The following is a 21,894-nucleotide window of genomic DNA, read 5'->3' as shown; positions in this document are numbered from 1 at the left end:
CAAGAAAGAACAGTGCGACATGATGTCCAGCCAACGTGATCACCACTGGAGTAGTGTGACAAAACGCGGCCACAATACGGTATATCTAGGGACGTTGCACACTATTGGATGTTCAATTGTGCACTAGTTTGATAGGTAGACTTTTTGAGACTTCACATTGCGTCCCTCACACAACCCACTGTTTGACACGTCTGATCATCCATACCGTCCTCTTCACTTCATTTCGCTCTTATAATGTGATACATTCTGAAACACGCCACTAAAATCTTTTTACACTAACTGCCGATTGGTAACGGCTGTATTCTAGCATACACAATCTTGTACGCACCACCATCGGCTGCATGCCAAAGTAACCTTCAGGCACCACATTCGAAAACTACTTCGAGAGTTTTTTCACGTTCTATTTTTACTTGTTATGTTACTCATGACAATTTCTTAAAAAGTTTCATGGACTTTACAATTATCCTGCATACATACACGACCGGGAAACAAATCATCGCCATCAAAAAAGTAATTTTTTTAAAAGTGAGGTTACACAAAGTAAGGCTATATGATAACAAATTCAGGCCTAATGAAACCCACGTCACTATATACAATGTGTGTGTGTGTGTGTGTGTGTGTGTGTGTGTGTGGGTGTGTGTGTGTGTGTGTGTGTGTGTGTGTGTGTGTGTGTGTGACATCATCATTAAGTTTTTTTTAAATGTCACATTTCTTTGTTCTATGGAAATTAGAAATAGACTTCTTTTCACTGTTATAAACGTCGTACCGTCTGAAATACATCGATTTTAAACGATGGCAAAGGCGCCACAGCAGCTGCTGTAATGCAGAGTGCGACGGTTGCTGCAGTGGGCTTCAGGAGAATGCAGCAAATCGCATAACAGCATTTTGGCAGAAACAATATGAACGAATGGTGTCTGTTGTTTCGAAAGTACGTACACCATATAACTGATCTGCCTCGATCGACAATGAATCCACCACGTTCAGTGCGATCACACATTTACATACGACCTCCTGTGGGAATCTCACAGGAGGGAGAATGGAGGACACGGACATATAGGTGGCGCTATGTGGGACTGTGGATCGGCTGAGAGGCGTGCCGAGACATTCCAGGCAACTACGATGAATACTGTTACCTGGTGGCGCAGTTGTTAAGACAACTGCCTAGTAAGTGGGAGATCCAGGTTCGAAACCCGGTTCCTCACCCGTTATGACTCGCCACATCTGACTACGCATGAAGTCCCGACGCAGCTGACATCAGACGTTCCCTTCCCTTCGTCTTCCTTCCTTTCCTCTTCCTTCCTTTCCTCTTCCTTCCCTTCCTCTTCCTTCCTCTTCCTTCCTTCCTCTTCCTTCCTTCCTCCTCCTTCCCTACCTTCCTCCTCCTTCCCTTCCTTGCTCCTCCTTCCCTCACCTCCTCCTCCTTCCTCTCCCTTCTTTCCCCTCCTTCCTCTCCCTTCTTTCCCCTCCTTCCTCTCCCTTCTTTCCCCTCCTTCCTCTCCCTTCTTTCCCCTCCTTCCTCTCCCTTCTTTCCCCTCCCTTTCCATTCCCTTCTTTCCCCTCCCTTTCCATTCCCTTCTTTCCCCTCCCTTTCCATTCCCTTCCTTCCTCCTCCCTTCGTCTTCAATCCACATAAATAGGCAGAAACTGTTACGCCATTTCCATTACTTAGCAATAAAATTAAATTTTTGTTGATGTGATGTTTGTAAGTATTGTGCATTCCGGCCCATTGTGTAAACACTTCACGTAGTTGCGTCCCTGCTCAATTGCAATTGTCACACTCCGTTTCATTTTGGATGAGGTGGCAAAATCGGGTGGACCATGGTATATATGTAAGGTTTCTATAGGCTTGGCAGCCAAACACGATTCTTTCAGCGAGAATGCACACCAGGTTTTGTTTCCTCTCCCGGGAACGCAGGTCGCGCTGGGAACGAGGGTACATGGACAGAGACGCTGCATTGGCTATTACGAGCTGGGAATTTGGGTCGGCTGCAGAGCGTGTGTGGATGGTCGTTGTGGTTAAGGTAACTGTTCTAGAGAAGCGAAGCATCCAGGTTTGAGTCCTGACGCAGTATAGATTTTAAAATCGCGTTCTGATGCAGCACAAATTTTACACTCTCGTCATTAGTTAATTTCAGTGCCATAATGCGGCCGCCGCCTGAAAAAAAAAGGGTTCACTGAATACGAACAACAGTGTGTCCCAACTGTCGCATCAATACACAGCTCACCCCAGTGTGGCAGCAACATAGGCTGTGTTCTCACATACAGACCATTAAAAACTTGTTAAATGGCATTCAGTCATAGATCGTCGCAAGGATATTGCCCATTTTGTTGCAACTTGGTAATAGTCTTGCAGACTCAGTATTCGGTAATAGTTCTTGCAGTCTCACAAGGGGAGGCCGCCAATTGTGAAATTCAGATTCCATTCATACTGCGCATAATAAAAGCTCATCGACAGAGGTGTAATGTGGCAAAGCACCAAGATGCACTTCTCAGCCGTTGTCGAGAAAATCGACAGTTAAAATAAACCGTTGCGATGAAATACTCTCTACGATAAATAATTTTATACAGCGTCGTGGCGCAGCGGTAAGCGCTCGGGTTCGTAATTCGAAGGTTGCCGGATCGAATGTCGCGCCATGTAACTTTTTTTTTCTTTAGTATTTGTTTTTGTAATTCAAATGTGTGTATACACACACACACACACACACACACACACACATATATATATATATATATATATATATATATATATATATATATATATATATATATATAAAAAATTCCCGGCAATCATTTCCAACAATTATGCATATAATAAGTTGTTGGAAGTCGTTTGTCGAGGAAAAACTGGCGACTTCGAACATCATTATGTATTCCACAAACAAAGTTGCATTTCACAAATGTTATTAATTGTCTTCATAATGTTAACCACGTATAGTTAACGGAAGACGTAGAAACGGTATTCCGAAACGAATAAATATAGCGTAAGTCAAACGTTCGAATTAGAATAGAAACCCCACGAACACAAAATTGCTGTGGCAGCTATGAAATATAAACTCCGTTACTCGCTCGTTACACTTGAAGGACAGATGTTGAATGGGTCGAAACGAGCTGCCGCATAACAGCGTAGATGCCTGCTAACTTCGAAAGAAGGTAGATGCGGTCCCTAGCGCAACTTATAACATCATCGAAAATCAGTGCGGACGTGAGAGCTTTGGTACACCATGTTAAACGGAAAAATGGAGGCGGTACAATTGGAGAGCGATCCGCCTTCACCAACATGCATAAGCAATTCATTAATAGTTTATATATATATATATGAATTACCAAAAAGTAATAATAAAAAAAATGTTGCATGGCACGAGATTAGATCCAGCGACCTTCGCATTACGAACCCGAGCGCTTACCGCTGCGTCACCACGCTGTATAAGATTATTTATCGTAGAGAGTATTTCACCGCAACGGTTTCTTTTAACTGTTGATTTTCTCGACAACGGCTAAGAAGTGCATCTTGGTGCTTTGCCACATTACACCTCTGGCCATGAGCTTTTATTATGCGCAGAATGAATCGAATATGAATTTCACAATTGGCGGCCTCCCCTTGTCAGTAGAAAGACTGGGTTTGTCCTCTATCATGCCTCATACATGTTAAATTGGTAAGACCTCTGGTTAATTTCCTGACCGGGATAGTTGTTGTTGTACCACATAGCCTCATGGCAGTCGAAACTTGACAAAAGCATATCGCTTTTCTTTCGATGAATTTGCAGTCACACGGGTTAATAGCCTGTGCAATGTTGCGGCATTGCTTGCTTTAACCTGCAGATAGACCAACTACGACCGTAAGTTGTAACTAATGGCCTTCCAAGTCATAAAACCTGGAATGTGACCTGTATGACATGGCCCAAAGTACTACGGAACAAGCCACTCGCCAGGTCTGCGTCATATACGTGCACCTCCATCACTCGCATGCAAGCAGAACCTACTCTCATCGCTGACAATAGAGCACTGTTCCATTCTACGGTAGCTGCAATTGCGCGTGTCGTGTTGTTAGTGGTCGCCTGGCTAGAAGCATAGGTGCTCTTAATTTCGCGGCAACCAAACAGCTCCCAATGGTCGCAAATTACTAGTAGGTGCCACATGTGCCCAGATCCCTCACGCAGATGATGTCTGACCGGCCACCGCTGCTCGCAGAACGGGTCGATCTTGACGTGCATCTGTGCTACACAGGTGTCCAGAACCTGGTATACAGCGATGGGATTTTTCCACATACCGCTGCTGAACGCAACGACGCACTGTCAATATATTGTGCCCAACATTGCAGCAACATGTCGATACATCCATTCAGCTTCCCGCAGGCCCGCAACGCGCCTCCTTTCATTATTGTCCATCTATACGAATTTTGGACCCACAGCACCAAGCAACGGCCACACAAGAGGTCTCAAGATACCGTCACAATACCTGATAGCAGTTAAACCTTGTCGATTCACCCGTACAATTTCATGAGAGACTGTTTGAATGTCAATATAATCCCTGCCAATACCATTAAGGACCCTCCTCGACATCGGTCTCTTTCCATAATGTTTGTGTCCCGAAATCGTGTTCCACGTTTCCTCAAGATGCGAATCCGTCGAGAATCACTCCTCAGACCAATTCCAGACTCATCTTTGAGAAGAACATTGGCCCACTGTTCGGGCGTCTAGGTAATATCTTGATGACTTCACTCTAGACCAGGCTGTTCCAGCTCGTGGGCTCCGTTGTGAGCCGCGGAGCGCTCCCTGCTCCAGGGAGCCGCGTCGCTCCCTGTGACCAGTCAAGTGGGCCGGCACGTCGGCACGTGGCACGGCTGGCTGAGGCAGGCGGCAAGGCAAGGGTTTTGATCTGCCAGCTGCGTCTTACAAGATCGACAGCCTCACACTCTTAGCTGCTAAGACGTGGTGACGTGCTACACCAGGAAATACGATCTTCAGGAAATAATTAAGAAACAAATGATTTACAAGAAATTGCATCCTAAGTTTATTGGGCCTCTGTAGTTTGAAATTTTCTTTTCATTGCAAGATCGGAAATATCAGGCGTCAAAGTGTTCGCAGCGTTAATGCGGAGGATGGCCTTCATTGTTGCATCCTGAAGAAGCGATCGTTCCTTACTTTATAACTGTTTTCATTGCTCAGAAAAGCTACTCACATCAAAACGTAGATCCAAATATGCACATGATCTGAGCGGCATTGTTGTGAAGTTTGGGAAATGTTTTTTCTGTAATGAACATTACCATCGTGACAAATACAACGTGTTGTAGTACCTCTCGTTCAACAAAGTTGAATTTTGCAAATCAATAATCTCCAATTGAAGTGACGATGACAAGTCATCGGTGGAAACTGAAAAAGGAGTGCTGAACACCTTAAGTTCCATTTCCAAACTAGTGAGGTCGCGGAATCGTGTTTCAAACGACATGATGGGCTGCTTTAAGTTTGCTTGGTAATTGCCGAAAGTAGTACCTTCAGGTAGTTTTAAAGAAGCAAGATGATTGAAGAACGTTAGATGTCCATTACTCATCTGTCTCTCAAATAAACGTAACTTTTCCATGAACACTTTGATCTGGTCACGTGCATGTCAACGATTAGCTGCCCTTTGCCCTGCAATAACAGATTTAAATTATTCAGATGCATAGTTATGTCAACTAGGAACGCCAGGTCTGATATCCATTTTATATCTTTCAGACAACGCATTTCTCCCCCTTTCATTTCGAAATGGGTATTTCCTCACTAATGGCAAAGAAAACATCAAGAACTTTTCCCCAACTCAGCCAACGAACTGTACTGTGGTAAGATATATCCCCATACTCCGCTTCCACATCTTTCAGGAATCCTTTGAAGACGCACAAAATTCACACACTTCACGACATCTTTCATTACGTCCGCCCCAGTAGCTGAGTGGTCAGCGTGACGGATTGCCGTCCTCTGGGCCCGGGTTCGATTCCCGGCTGGGTCGGAGATTTTCTCCGCTCAGGGACTGGGTGTTGTGTTGTGTTCATCATCATTTCATCCCCATCCGGCATGCAGGTCGCCCAATGTGGCGCCGAATGTAATAAGACCTGCGATATGGCGGCCGGACCTGCCCCGCGAGGGGCCTCCCGGCCAATGACGCCAAACGCTCATTTCCATTTCCATCTTTCATTACGCCACCTAGCTGTACTGTTTCAGCACACAGTGCCTCTTGGTGCATTACAGAACACGAACTATGTTGCACGTTTTGATACCCTCCGTATTACGTATCCGTTTTTAAACATACGTCTACTGGTATGTCGTTCTTAAGCCTCGCTGCCAGTTCTCTGCGTGCAACGCCTTCTACCTGACTGTATTTAATTCTGTAAATTGTACCTCTTCGCAGAATTAAATACTTTATGACATACAAAACACTGCGGTCGACCATCCCTCTCAATGAATAGAAAGGTATCCTCCAACAGAGGTACAGAGCTCCCGCGGCTAGTCATAGCTGTCATTGAGCACGGATTATTACGGCTGCGTGCGGCCAGGGGGCAGTGAGTTCGCTTTCCCCCTCCACGCGGGCTCCGAGCTGCCGCAGTGAGCGCTCCGGAGCGCTCCGGCTCCCTGGAGCTCGGTTGGAACAGCCTGCTCTAGACGTTCCCATCCGTGAAGACGCATCAGAGGTACGCTTACAGCAAGTCTCAGACAATAAAGGCCACTCTGCCGAAGCCTTCTGTACACCGTTTGCTTCGATACAACAGGTCCAGTGGATGCTGTGAGGTCATACGCCTGTTGCCGTTTGCACTTACAGCCAAATAACGGTCTTCTCTTCTGATGTCACACGTGGTCGGGCCTGCCCTGGTCTTCGGGATACAGTTTCGGTCTCTGTCAACTGTAACCAATCTGAGAAACAACAGGACGGTTCACTTTCAACCACCGGGCCACATCGGTTTGCTACTGTCCCGCTTCCGCTCGTCCTATGGCCCGCGACAGCAGTGAGTCTGGCCTTCTCTATGCCACACTGCATCGTCTGTGACTGTGTACACAGCGACTGTAGATGGGGAGCTAACCGATAAATATTACCCCGTTTGACAGGTGCCGTGACGTCATCGCTGGCGTGGTTGCCCGTTGACCGGAATGCGTAAATGTAGACTTCCGTGTGGAACATCTGTTGACAGTTAGTACGATTATATTGTGACATAGACACAGGAAGGGGAAATAGCGGTTTGTTGCTTCAATTTTGGACGCCAGTGTAGTACACCTAATACCTTATATATGCCATTTTGCATATCCTTCTACACTACTTTGACCATATGTTGCCCCCTTGAGCGTCGAATTAACAGTTCCTGTATACAGTATCAGATGTCAGAGCAACATATCTCTTATTTTTTCTAGCATTTTCGTTTCACTACATCTTCGTTTCGTAATTTATTTCTCAATCTAATTTCTAAAATTCTCAGAGAGCGCCTCGATTCAGACACTTCCAATTCCTTCTTCGCCAGATTTTCGATGGTCGACGTTTCACTTGCGTACAGGGCTGTATTCCAGAGATAACTTATACTTTCAGGAACTTCCTTCTGTCCTGTATCTGTATAGCTGTTGTTAAGTCGGTCATTTACTGCTTTGATTGCTGCAGGGGCTGTTGCCTATATCTGTGACATTTACAGCACGGATGGTTTGAAAATGGACACTGGTGTCCCGAACTAGTCACCATCAAAAAATAAAAAAGATACTTCTCAATATAACTTATGAAGAAGCTGCAACCATTTATTTCTATTAAGACATATTGCGGAACTATTTTCCACCTGCAGCATGCTGCAAATTTGTAACCTTCCATTATTGACCGCACTCTTACTTCATGGAAATAATTTTGTAAATGGGCGCGCGACAAAAAAATGCGAATTATGATTAATACGACCTTGTGACGTTTAAGGGGAAGAGTGCAACAAATTATGGTGAACAAAATTACGGTCGCCCATACAAGACGGACGTACACTATTTTGAATAATCTTATTACTGCGTAAATGTTGTTGTTGTTTTGGTGGTCTTCAGTCCTGAGACGGGTTTGATGCAGCTCTCCATGCTACACTATCCTGTGCAAGCTTCTTCATCTCCCAGTACCTACTGCAACCTACATCCTTCTGGATCTGCTTAGTGTATTCATCCCTTGGTCCCCCGTCTACAATTTTTACCCTCTACTCTGCCGTCCAATACTAAATTGGTGATCCCTTGATGCCTCAGAACATGTCCTACCACCCGATCCCTTCGTCTAGTCAAGTTGTGCCACAAACTCCTCTTCTCTCCAATTCTATTCAGTACCTCCTCATTAGTTATGTGATCTATCCATCTAATCTTCAGCATTCTTCTGTAGCACCACATTTCGAAAGCTTCTATTCTCTTCCTGTCCAAACTATTTATCGTCCATGTTTCACTTCCGTACATGGCTACACTCCATACAAATACTTTCAGAAAAGACTTCCTGACACTTAAATCTATACTTGATGTTAACAAATTTCTCTTCTTCAAAAACGCTTTCCTTGCCATTACCAGTCTACATTTCATATCCTCTCTACTTCGACCATCATCCGTTATTTTGCTTTCCAAATAACAAAACTCCTTTACTACGTAAATGTAGACTTCGGATAAACCTATTTTTCATTCCTAATGAACAGTTCAGGTATTTTCCAGTAATTAACGTCGTCTCTTATTTCATAACCAAAAGAAAATTAATCGAGTATTCACCTCATAATAAGACAGTGTCAGAATCTTAGATTAATTATGAACTAAGTGTTTGAACCGTGCAGGTGGAATTGTAAAATGATAAAGATGAACAGAGTTCGCATCTAATACTCAACAATGACATCAAAGTTTAGTGAAGGATTCGAAAAAAGAACCAATAGTAGGTAGTATGTACTAGGTAACACACACTGCATAACGCACCGAACTCAATATATTTAAACCAAATAAACTAAATGAGTCCAAGCACTGCAATACTAGCTAAATCAGTATATCGCCCTTAGACAATGAAGAAAAGAGATGGTTTGTAGGTGTCGGTCGTAACATGGCTGCAGTTCCAGTACTGAAGCACTTAAGTAATTCACACAAGTCTCAATAGGTGGGGCTGTTTGTTGAAAGCTGCACTGCACTTTAAATGATACCGATAGACATTATCGTTCAACATAGTCGCAAAGTCTGTGTAAACAAGTGTCGAAACATTCTACCAGTATTTCATTACCTTGATGAGATAAAACATTCTCTTGATCATGGAGCCATTAGAGAACCGCTGTGTAAACGTCCTCATTGTTGGAAAATATACGTCACCTCCCTCCCCCCCCCCCCCTTTTCCTTATACCCTCAGAATTTCACGGTGAACCTGTGTGCAGTTTACACGTTTTGTCATCAGGGATAGTACTTCAACTTAGGAGTATGTTTTCAGTTTCCATGCCAGTTCAGTCGTGTACCATCGTGCAACTGTTAAACGGCAGAGCTGTATTTTCAGCAGGTCAGGACCATGTACTCCCTCGTAACAACACGCCACTCGAGTTTTGCAACGGTAAAGCATGGGACGACATGTGTATCCTACATTCTGAAGTCAATATGAATTTGCAGTATGCCCTGGAGCTTATCTTGCACTTTCCATCTTCCAAGACATAGAATCATCTATCATACGAGACCTCTTCTACAACTTTTAGCTCCTTTGAGCTATAATAGCTCGCTCTTGCAGAAGATGCTTACGCCTTGTTCCTGTAAGACTCCTCAACCGTACCGTATTCGCAGGCTTTCTTTCTGCTCAATCCCCACCTTTTGCATACTATCTTCATACCAAAGAACGACATCCCACGGCTTGTTCCCTATCTTTTTTCCTTATCGATTCCTATAAACGGATCGCCGGTTTAAATACAAAGTTTCGGAGTAGCTATATATAAATTCAAGAAAACACAAAACAGCGTGATTCATTTACAGGAGATTTCAGCATAGACAAATTAACATACTTCGATTAAAGTATTACTTCAACACTAGTGTATGTATCATGTGAAGTATTGTGTTGCATGCTACGTACCATTTCAATACCGCGCCTCCAGGTAGCTGATATTCTTCTCTTTATATTTTCTTTTCCTTCATGCGTGTTGTCAGTGTCAGGTGGTAGCAACTTTATGCCCTCTAACTGAATTCCACAGTTTTTGTTGACATTACCAAGTGTAATTTCAGCTCGACGTTTATCGCCAGCCTATGTCCACTTGCAGACACAAGTGGTCTACTTAACGGAAACAGCAGTGGAAATTCTTCCGTTGCCACGAAGCGCTGCTACGAAGCCAGCGAATAAAGACCGCACAAGGCGGCGGGGAATTGAATGTCACGCGAGCCACAGGTTGGCACGTGTTACGAAAGCGCTCGGGAAAGAAGCCATACAAGTACCTACAAGTGCAGCTAGCTTTAACTGGCTACGACAATCACCGGCTTCGTGGTTAGTGTAGCGCTTTACAAGACACGTGTATGACACTGGTGGTTTTGGCAGTCCTCTTTGAGTTTCTGATGTGATATTTGAGGTGTCTAACAAATAGAAAAACTTCCGCAGGCAAGAGCCACAGAATCCATCATCTGATTCGTGCCGATATGTATGTTTCAGTTCAAAACATTTTTATATGTCGAAGTCCTTTAAGTGATTCCAAATTTAGAAACGATGAATATATTTCGTGCTGCTGTGGAGAACGGGGTGTATTGCTTATATTTCCGCACAGACTGCTTTCAGAATGTCATCAAAGATAGGCTGCTACGTAAGCGTGATGATACAAAATTGAAGGGCGATGATGCTTTTTTGCGAAAGAATTAAATAACTTGTGACGATACTCCGATCCCGATCGTCGCCGGGAGAATTTTGTTAACGATTTTTTTCTGAAAGCCTGAGTCCACCCGACTAACAACCACTTCCCGGACACACACATACACACATACACACATACACACATACATGCGTGCATGCATGGTATCCCATTTATCTTGACCACCCTAAATAACTGTTTGTCCAGATGCAAATTACAAAATATTTCAAGCAAATGTTCTTTAGCCGTCAGGGGGACATCAATCATGATTGTCTTCGTTGTAGCTTTGTTTTTTACAAAGATATGAACATCGTTGTGACTCTTTTAAATGGCACCCTGTATTTTTTATTCGGTAATTCATTTCTTCTCCCAAAGGCCTATTCAAAAGTGTATCACAGTGTACCATTCACTGAAATAAGACGTCATTAGTCACATAATACAACACTGACGTTGACGCTCCCAGCGCTTAGAGCAGGTACTCGGGGTAATGGAACACATGAACTTGCTGACGTTGACAGAGGACAAATGCAAACTTAAATAGAATGCACTCCCGTAATTCCGGCAACCATCGTCAGTTGCAGAGTTGTGTGGGTAGAATGTACACCAACGAAGAGAAGGTAGAAATGATACCCATCTATGGGGAATGTAAGTTAGCGGAACAGTAATTGCGATACTGTTTTCTTATGTACAGGTACATTTAGTACAGTAGTTTAGTCTTTTTAATTATTGTTGTGTCGTGTAGGCATACAGTAAAGGCTGTCCTTCCTGCAAACTGCATCGACTTAACGTTTCTTTTCTTATCATCATTATTGTTGTTGTTGTTGTTGTTGAAGGTAGGCGAAATGCTACGCAGGCAGCGGAACTGTACAGTGAGCTATATCCTGGCAAGAACCCACCTCCCCGACGGATGTTTTCTCGTGTTGTTGCGAAGCTTCAAGAAACGGGAAGTTTGAATCCACGACAACGCAATCATCGTAGCACTCGCACAGACGAAGTTGCCGAAGTTACTGTTCTCGCTTCTGTTGCTATGAATCCATATGTGAACACACTATAGCTTGAACACGAGATTGCCATTCCTAAAATCAGTGTACATCGTATTCTTACACGTCACCGATCCATCCTTACCATGTACACCTACATCAAGAATTGCATGCGAATGATTCCCAGAATCGTGTACAATTCTGTCAGTGGGAACAGTAGCAAATCCTCGCTATTCCGAACTTCTTCTCCAATGTTCTATTTACCGTTGAATGTTCCTTCTCAATCAGAGAACAGGTAAATACAAGGAACATGCATTATTCGTCCAACGACAACCCACGATGGCTTAGACAGGGAGAACATCAGTGTCAATGGAGAGTTAACTTCTGGTGTGGGATGATTGGTACTACAATTGAGGTGATTGAAACTCACAAACCATCCACCAGAGCGTTGTTTCACCTTGTATCAGCATTATCCTTAATTTATGAGCGTGAGTAATATATGTAACAAGTAGGCAGTAGGCATATGTAGGAACCAAGACGACTATTAGCCTCCTATAAGAGATGAATTGTCGGTTGGGAAAAACATTTGTCCATTTGCGAAGGAGTCCAGAAAACATATGGCCGGCCGAAGTGGCCGAGCGGTTTTAGGCGCTGCAGTCTGGAACCGCGCGACCGCTACGGTCGCAGGTTCGAATCCTGTCTCGGGCATCGATGTGTGTGATGTCCTTAGGTTAGTTAGGTTTAAGTAGTTCTAAGTTCTAGGGGACTGATGACCTCAGATGTTAAGTCCCATAGTGCTCAGAGCCATTTGAACCATTTTTGAAAACATATGATCGTGTTGAGAGGGTGAGAACCGTAAATGTTATCGTAAAACCTTAGTGTTTTCGCCGTTCTAGACGACTACCAGCGAAGACTATTAAGGTGAAGCTAATAGTTTTGCAAAGGTTGTTCAACTTAACATATTACGCACATTACCGAATTGGTTAGCTGTATTTAGGTATCTAGCGTAACGATTTTAGAAAATCACGGGGATTATGGAGGTCGCTGAAGGAAATTTCATCACTACTTGCAACGCATTAATATAAGAGGTTTATTCACGCAATTATAATTATCAACTCTAAAATATCAAGTTGCTTTCATTAAAATTGGTAATTGCGTCACTGTGATACAGTTGTAAATGTCTGCGTTTTAACCGTTCAGGAAACGTTTAACTTACATGATTAACTCTCCTTACTCATGAAACGGTGCTACACCTGTCTCCCTCAACCACGGAAAGAGGAAGGTGTCATTAGGCGCCCTATCAGCAAATTAGGAGTTGAGAGAAAATTTGATTGTTCAAAGGAGCAACACGTTTGAGTATGTCCTGAGCACAATGATTGGAAGCTTCGTCTTTACAGTTTCCCGTAAACTCGCCAGGTTTCCGTAACATACTCCAGCGATGGTGTACCCCTTAGCAGCAAATTCATTTTAGCAATACTTCATGACAGCCCCAAGAAGGGACTAGCATTACTTCTCCCGACGATGGTTTGATTTTCCCCTTTTCCCGGTGGTGTTGAATGCACACTTTTCCACGGCATGCTTTCTTTTGTCTGTATTTCATAGCGGTAAGCCCAGTAGTCATCCAGTGTGAATAGGCGGCTGAAAGAGTCATCTGGGTTGGCCTGACACAGCTGCAGCATGCATGCTCCTGCCTCAGCCTGATAAACGCACTTCGTATCCACTCCCACCTTGAAACATTGGAGTTTCAAAATAGGTGTGAGCAGCTACTGAACGCAATGGGTAGTAACTTCATGTTCAAAATTAGGTGCAGTATGTCAATAAAAGTTCCTTCTTCCACTGTCGATTGGATTATGACAGGCCAGTCTTCGAGCATCAGTGCCTCCAGCTCACTTGTGATACTGGTTCTGTTGTTCACATTTTCATTTGTTTGACTTCACCTCAAAATTCAGCACTACTGTGTCATATGATGGTAAAGCAGCGTTTTCCCTCTTCAGGCGCAGAAAACTGATTACCGTGGGGTAGTCTGCTTTATCACAGTGATGCAGTACTTTATTACGACACCTCTAGGACTGTGCTGCTATTGTGTGGGAACTTCAGTGTGTACGATGACTGTAGACCAATATCTGCAAAGGAACGAACGATTAATTACGTAATTTTAATTTTTAATTATGGAAATTAAAACTTTTACTGTCTATACGTGCCATATACGGGATGTAATGGGTATAAGTGTAGATATCTTTACTCGATGGTTAGGATGGTGTACAGAACAACATTACATCAGTTTTTATGCCATTTGCAGACTAATTATTATAGCCTTACATGCTGTTTGTTTTTAGGGTGGGCAGTATCTTTTAATACATGTGGCAAGGACAACACATTAATGCATATGCTCCCCTCGGCTTGAGATCAGGTGCTGAAGAACGGATGCGTAGACGCAAAACGTTTGGTTTATCCTGACAGTGATAGTCCACTTAGTGGTACAGTTGCAGCCATGCAGGAGACATTAGGTAGTAAATAACGTGGTGTGTTTGTGGGAAGACTGTTCGACACGCACACAGAGGGAGAGAGAGAGAGAGAGAGAGAGAGAGAGAGAGAGAGAGAGAGAATACAAAGAAAATCTGCACTTTCGCCCCTTGCACTTCGTGTGTCTGGCATTTGTTTCATCTTGTCTTCTAATCCAGTAAGGCATTCGGAGAAGTTATTGTAGGTATCACGGTGTAGGGCAGAGGCAACGGAAGGAATGAACCTATGGGGGGGTGGGTCCTGAGCTATACATGGATAGTCCACTAGATAAAAACACTGTGCGTCGAACTTTCAGTTTTTACCTTTTACAGGATCTAAGTAAAACAAAACACTTAAATTACCCAATTCACGAAGTGATATATATCAGATTTTAAGCAGTAATATTTGGAACCGATAAACTTCAGTCTTACAGTTCTTACTATACTGGACATTACAATCATCCAATTTTAAGATAAACTTTCCTTCGGAGTGCATAATGTAAAACATCTTTGCACAAATTCGCCAGGAGCAGTTGTAAAACAAATACAAATAAACAGATACACTTTCGAATGTATCAACGTTGTCCTGTTAGCGCGTATCGTCACTCATACAGTGTGACCAGAACTCGGCCTACTGACTTTCAGAGGCAGTAGTTGAGGAAAAAGAAAGATAAGTCTAGTAAGCAGGGGCTGTAAAATGCGTACCTTAAGAGCTAGAAGGACGTGTTTGTCTTCGCTACTGTGAAATGCATCTCTTCTACTGAACACATGCTTGTAACTATTAAGGTACGCATCTCAGAACCCAAGTTCAATAGACATCTTTTTTTCTTGTTTTAGTCCACACTGCCCCCTCTGAAAGTAGGAGTAGTTCTGCCTCACCCTGCATGAGTGACGATTGCGGTGTGTCGTCTTGATAAGATACAGAAATGCGGGATAGAAAAGCAGTTTGCAACCAGCATGCAAATGAATCTATTGTTCACAGCTAAATGTGTTGCAGGATAACACTGCCGTTGTTACATGAGAACAAAGTCTCGTTTTTACGGTACGGTAAGTAGTTTTAATGTACCTGGTTGATAACTTCTTAGGATTGGCAAATCTGATCCGTATGCTGGCATACATCGCTACGGGTGAGAGTGAAGAAAGTACTAAAGCTTTGACTTCCAGTAATATAACAGGAAATAAATTTAAAATTTTTTCAAAAAATTGATCTTTATCTTCAAAGCAAGCCCATCCAACACGGTGGAGTCGTACCACATCGGATGGGAAAAGTCGGTTTTTAATTGTTCTGAGGCAGAAAACCCCATAAAAAGCAAAAATTGACAACATTGGTTTTTTTTTTACCCTAGGCAAAAGGTTAAGTAGCAAGCAACCAATAAATCGTTTTTTAACTGTTGTGAGACAGTTCCAAGACATCTTTACTATACTGCCCGCTGTTTTCTGCCACAGGATGAAACCGAGAAACAGCATGTTCTACAGCAGGTCGGAGTTTCTCAGGGGGGTCACTTTCAGAAAACGTTGTGCAGTGCGTGCCTTCAGTTCATCTATCTTCGTAATCGGAAGACTGAACACATCATCTTTCAAACAGCCCAAAAGCCAGAACTGAGACAGATTAAGACCAGATGAGCTGAACAGCCAGGCTTCAGGAAAATGACGACTGATAATACTAGCATTCCAAAACGCTTCTGCAGCAGCTGCTGCACTGGCTATGCTATGTGCAAAAGAGCGCCGTCTTGCATAAAAATGATCGTACCCACACATCTATGCTAAAAAAGGATTGGTATGACATTGGTGTGCAAAATACTTTCATAACTTCTACCAGTGGCAGTACAGGGAACAAGACCGGCAGGACCCAGACCTTCTAAAAAATACAGCCCTACACATTTACCTTTGCAGACTGAAGCGATAACGGTTAATGTACGAGCGGATTCTCCGTTGCTTGTATTTTGCGATTATGTGTACTAACATCTCCTCGAAGACTGATCGTTCAAATGGCTCTGAGCACTATGGGACTTAACATCTGAGGTCATCAGTCCCTTAGAACTTAGAACTACTTAAACCTAACTAACCTAGGGACATCACACACACCCATGCCCGAGGCAGGATTCGAACCTGCGCCGTAGCGGTCGCGCAGTTCCAGACTGAAGCTCCTAGAATCGCTCGGCCACGCCGGCCGACTCGCAGCTGAAATGGGCTTCATCTGTCCACAGAATGTTGTATGCCATTCATTATTCACTTCCATCTGAGCAAGGTCAGCATGTAGCAATTCCTGACGATGATGAATTTTGTATGGACAGCAATGCCGGATGTTTCGTATAGTTCTGAAACTGTGCTCACAGGCATGTCCAGGGTTCGGGCAGTTCCCCGTGCAATGCATGTTTGCCCACCACAAATGGTTCAAATGGCTCTGAGCACTATGGGACTCAATTGCTGTGGTCATAAGTCCCCTAGAACTTAGAACTACTTAAACCTAACTAACCTAAGGACAGCACACAACACCCAGCCATCACGAGGCAGAGAAAATCCCTGACCCCGCCGGGAACCCGGGCGTGGGAAGCGAGAACGCTACCGCACGACCACGAGGTGCGGTTTGCCCACCACATCTTGACCCCTCCTGCAGTGCAGTGGCTACGTCTTCTACTGACGTCCTCCAACGCAGCGGCAACATCTACTTGTCAGATAAAGTTTTCCTCTCTCTGCCACAATGCACGTTAAGACGCAGTCTTTTCGAGTTACTTAATAATTTTCTCAAGACCCTTGACAGACATCGAACCAGCACATTTTTTCATACCGTTGAGTGTTCGGAAGTTCTGAAGAGTTAGCTTGTGCACTGTCATCGTTCTAGTGAAAGAAGTTCACCAGCAGCGCAGTGATCTTGCATTGAGAAGAGCATCTTAGACCCAAACTGAGTTACATCCGTGTACCCTATTTTCTGTATTCTCCCGTTTACACCACCATCTATTGGTAAAATTGTCTTTAATATTTTGTTTTCTTTTTTTTCCTTTTTTCAGTATTTTGAAGCTACAACTTTAATTATAATCACCATGTATTTTTCCCAGTTATCCTGAATTCACCGCTGGAAAATGTTCAGTGACACCTTTGTTCAACGTCCACGCTAGATTGTATGTAACTCTGTAGCTGTCTAGGTCACTTCAAAAGTGGGAGGAGGGCTACACTATATCGAAGTATCAGCTCTAGCAGAATAGAAATGCGAAAACACAAGTCCGAAAACAATTTATTGGACTCACCAAAACGAAACAATAATAGAATCTCCAAAAGAACAACAGACTCAATCCCGACTGCGGATCGTCACCTATATACAATAAGAAATAATAATATAAAAGACCAGAATCTTTATGGGGAGGGATCACATTCAAACAGTTCTAAAATGTCCATAAGTTCATCGATTATAAAACGTCCATCCGCAAGAGGTCGGCCAGCTAGAACAGGCGTCCGGCCATGGCTGCCAGGGTGGCAGCTCTCTAGACTTCCAAGCAGTGCGTCGAACTGCCCTTTGCCGGCAGTGCGCCGCCTTATAACTCCCGTTTGGCGGATGTATATGTCGGAACTATTTGCGAACGGGTAGCGGTCTCTGGCGGCCGTTGGTGGAAACCTGGTGTTGTGGCCGCCGGTAAATATTTGTGTTCACAACACAGACGACGTAGGTTTCCCTGGTGAATGTACATCCTGTGATGCGAGCATCCCGTTTTAGTTGGATGTGAAGTGGGGTGCCGACACAGTAGGCGCTACGATGTCTGCAGTTTTCGACCACAGCAGCCTCCAATAGGTCGATGCCTACTAAAGCATACTGCTGTTCAAACCAACCTTTGGTTTGATGACAGCTATATCTTAGCACAGTGGATGATAACTCCATCAGATTTTCCTTTAATTATTTAGGAAATACTGAGGATTGATGACTCAGTTCGCTATGTATTTCAGACTGGACTTTGACACTTTTATAATTTATTTTTCTTGCTCTATCTGCAATGTGTGACGTAAAATATTATGTCTTATTTGTGTCTCGATTGTAGCCTACAGTCCAGTGAGGTATATCATTGCTTAAAACTATCAGTAATTTCCTTTTGTAAATATCGTAAGACCTCAGGGTGTTTATTATTAGGTCTATATTTCTTTGTTAGTAGCAGATTCTTAAGTTGGTAGCACACCACTAATCATTAGTAATTACCCCTAAAAATTGTAAAGACATGAAAGTCTTCGAGTCATTATCTTAGACTGAAAAACAAAACGTTCACACAGCTCACAGAGATACATCTCGATGACGTCTTCGACAACCACAGATTTTTCGATGTGCCCCCGTCATTTCCAAGGCACAGATGCAACGAGTGAATCTGTACAAGGAAATTTAAAACCTCATTATGCGGGATATAAGACAAAAGACTGCGCACAACACTGTAAACACTAGGCACCAGTACACAAACAAGGACGACGAACTTCAGGAGTAACTGATAGTGAAAATTACTTAGAGGTGAGCAAATAGCTTTAAGTTTCTTTAAAGTGAGTACCGCCGTTAGACTGTCTTTTATTGCAGTGTTACATTTACATGATCATGATTTAGACTTCAAATTGCCATTATCAAGTGTTAATTGTTATACAGTGCCTAAGGTGGCATACTGTCGTATTTAAAATACACTATTAGACACATTGTCTAAGCGTCGATATTCTGGTAAACTCTACTGCTTTGTTTTATCACTGAGTATATCAACCCTTAGACAATGTGTCTAATTTTAAATACGCCAGTATGCCACCTTAGGCATTGTATAACAATTAAAACACTTGATAATGGCACTTTGAAGCGAAAATCAAGATCGTGTAAATGTAACACTGCAAATAAAGTCTAATGGCGGTACTGACTTAAATATATTATGACTGTGGCCCAACATTATGAAAAAAATCACTAGCTTTAAGTTAGTCCCTACCTTGTTTGACTAGGGAGAGAGAGGGATAGCAAGTTTAATTTAAACAATATCCTCCACCTCTATTTACAATGTCACTTGATAACTCCATCTCGACTGCTTCTGTAATTACGGCCCTAACAACCGGAACCTCCATTCAACAGAATGACTGGCGCCAAGCCAACGTTCTGCCACAGAAAATTTGCTAGGCTATTGTAAGCTTGTGCGACACTTACGCTCAGTACACCGGCACTTCATTATCCTGATGGTGTCATTTTGTGAGATGCCAAAACTGAAACACATGCGGTAGACACCGGAGGGTAATTACTATTCACTATTGATATTACCAGACATTGATCACCTTTGGCTGTGTGGTGGCACTAGCACTGACAGAGTGTATTTTGTGTTTCTTATGTTCAGCCTTTCGAGGTTTTAAATTACCTTGTGCAACTTTCTCTAGTTACATTTTGCTTTCGGACTGCCATGGTGCACACCTCTAGACATATCGATGTTTGTTGAGGACGTCACCTGGTTGGATTCCCATATGTTGTCAACATTCTGCACTTCAGGAGAAACTCTAGACCCACAAAAACAGAGGTGTTTCCCTTGTATAAGAAATACGATCTTTCAATAAGAGCATACGGTCACATTAATTAAGACGATGTCTGAGTTGTATTTCAGAAGTCGCACAAGTAAAATCTCGAACTTAGCAGCTGTGATCTTTTTGTAACGAAACTGGTCATATAGACACTGAGTACTGGCAGCCCCAATTATAATCTCTATGGCCGGTCAGTCGTGGCGCTCTAGCTTACACTGGCAAGATCAGGTTTGCTCTGATCTCTCTCTCTCTCTCTCTCTCTCTCTCTCTCTCAGCTGCAGATGAAGCGCTGGATCTGTCAGCCGGTGGGGCCGTTTAATTAAAACAGGTTTTGCGATCGCGGATTAGGGCAGCGGAAACAACGCCGGCTGAGGGAGTTGCAGCTGCGCACGAGATTAGCGCTCGTTAGTCGGTTGTCATTCTCAAACAGCGCTGGCTAATGACTACGGCTGAATCCTGTTCTCCGTGCACCTCCTGTATGCAGCACACAACCCTCGGCGCAAAGAATATGGCGTTTTCGTTCCACCCCCCTCCCCTCACTCCTGCACCCAATCACGCACCCGCCACGAACGAAACAATACCGCACGACGCCAAAATCAACTCTAGGGTTCATTCAGTGTGTGTGAATGTGTGTGTTTATTCTACGCATGGTCTGATAACTTGATATCTCTGCAGAGGTGGCACCAAAACCTGTAAGGTTCTGCATATTCTAGATTGTGTCTGCTCCTAAAACTTTGCACCAAGACTGCTCATTCCAGTGTTAAGTTTATTATTCTTGGATGCTTCAGAACAAGTGTTGTTACTCTGCCCTCTCCTTCTGGTAAGGCTATTCTCGTCTAAACTTTTTAGTATTTCTCCATATCTGCACAACTTATTTTTTAACTATCTGTAGCTCGACGTCTATAATTCACCTGGTCTTTTCCTCATTGTAGGAGGCGGGGAAGGGGAAAGGGGGGGAAGAGAAGATATTCTACAAACATTTACAAGCCGCCCTTGAAGCTCTCCTCATTTGTTCAGAGGAAGTGGCTCTAGGTGTTAACACGCTCCTGGTTACATTTTACGTCTTCGTGCTGCTATCGGCATGCAGTAAAAGCGAGTAAGAGAACTCTTACTTTAACCGCCTTAAGAAACGTTAAAGTTTGGTTAGTTCCGTCGAAGTTCGCCGCCTGTCCTGTTTTACCGGTCAGCCAAACCTACGACGTCAGACATCTGTAATGAAGAGTGGCCGCACAGTCCCAAGACGTCTGGGCGTGGTTTGCCACGTCCTGAAGACACTCACCAAATCGCACCTCGAACATCCGACATACTGCGCAGTTTCCGAAATGTTCGAGCCGACCTCGGGGCCATCACATTCCTACCCTCCTGCAAGCTCAGATAGATCGCGCTTATTCGCCATTCTGACACAGACAGGACGATCCCTGACACCACATGTACCTTGCGTTACTCTGACTAGCCGTTATTCCTTGCCAGGTTACGCTATTGCCTGAACAGGTTTTTATCGATGGTAGGTCGGTGGTATAATATTGTGCCCGATCAGTGTATATACTTGTTAATAAATGACGATTGTTCTTTTCTTCTGCAGTTTCGGCTTTAAGATATGAATTTTGGATTAAAATATCTCGTTCGTTTGGCGGGTTTTCAACATTTGCATATTTCTTGCATTCGTTGCCATTTTGTACAATTCTGTTGAAGGGTTCATATACAACGAGTTTTAGTTGCCCCTCCCGTGTTGCTTTATACAACTGTCTCTAAAATTTGTCGTAAAACAGGGTTCGTAGTAGAACTGAATATTTCACAGTACATTTCCCTCTCTAACTTTGATGGATTACTTAATGAATAAAGTCGATAAGCTTTAAGTAAGCTAAATTCAGGAGAAATGTTATTCTTGGATTTGGTATGTAGTCAATGGTCATTAATGCTCGCAGTCAAAGATCTTATGCCAATGTTAACTTTCCCTTCGATTTGACTAAAAATTGACGATCACTACTGTGGACTGCGTAATGTAGCGATCGAAAATAGTCCTCACAGTTTCAGTTCTGGAATAATATCTATCCAGTGAAACTCGCTATCTGACTTCCCTGAATTCCCGTAAAAAAATTATTACTTC

This window comes from Schistocerca americana, chromosome 4 (assembly GCF_021461395.2).
Source record: "Schistocerca americana isolate TAMUIC-IGC-003095 chromosome 4, iqSchAmer2.1, whole genome shotgun sequence".
Classification (NCBI taxonomy): Eukaryota; Metazoa; Arthropoda; class Insecta; order Orthoptera; family Acrididae; genus Schistocerca; species Schistocerca americana.
The sequence above is the reverse complement of the archived record's forward strand: the minus strand, read 5'-3'. Positions refer to the sequence as shown.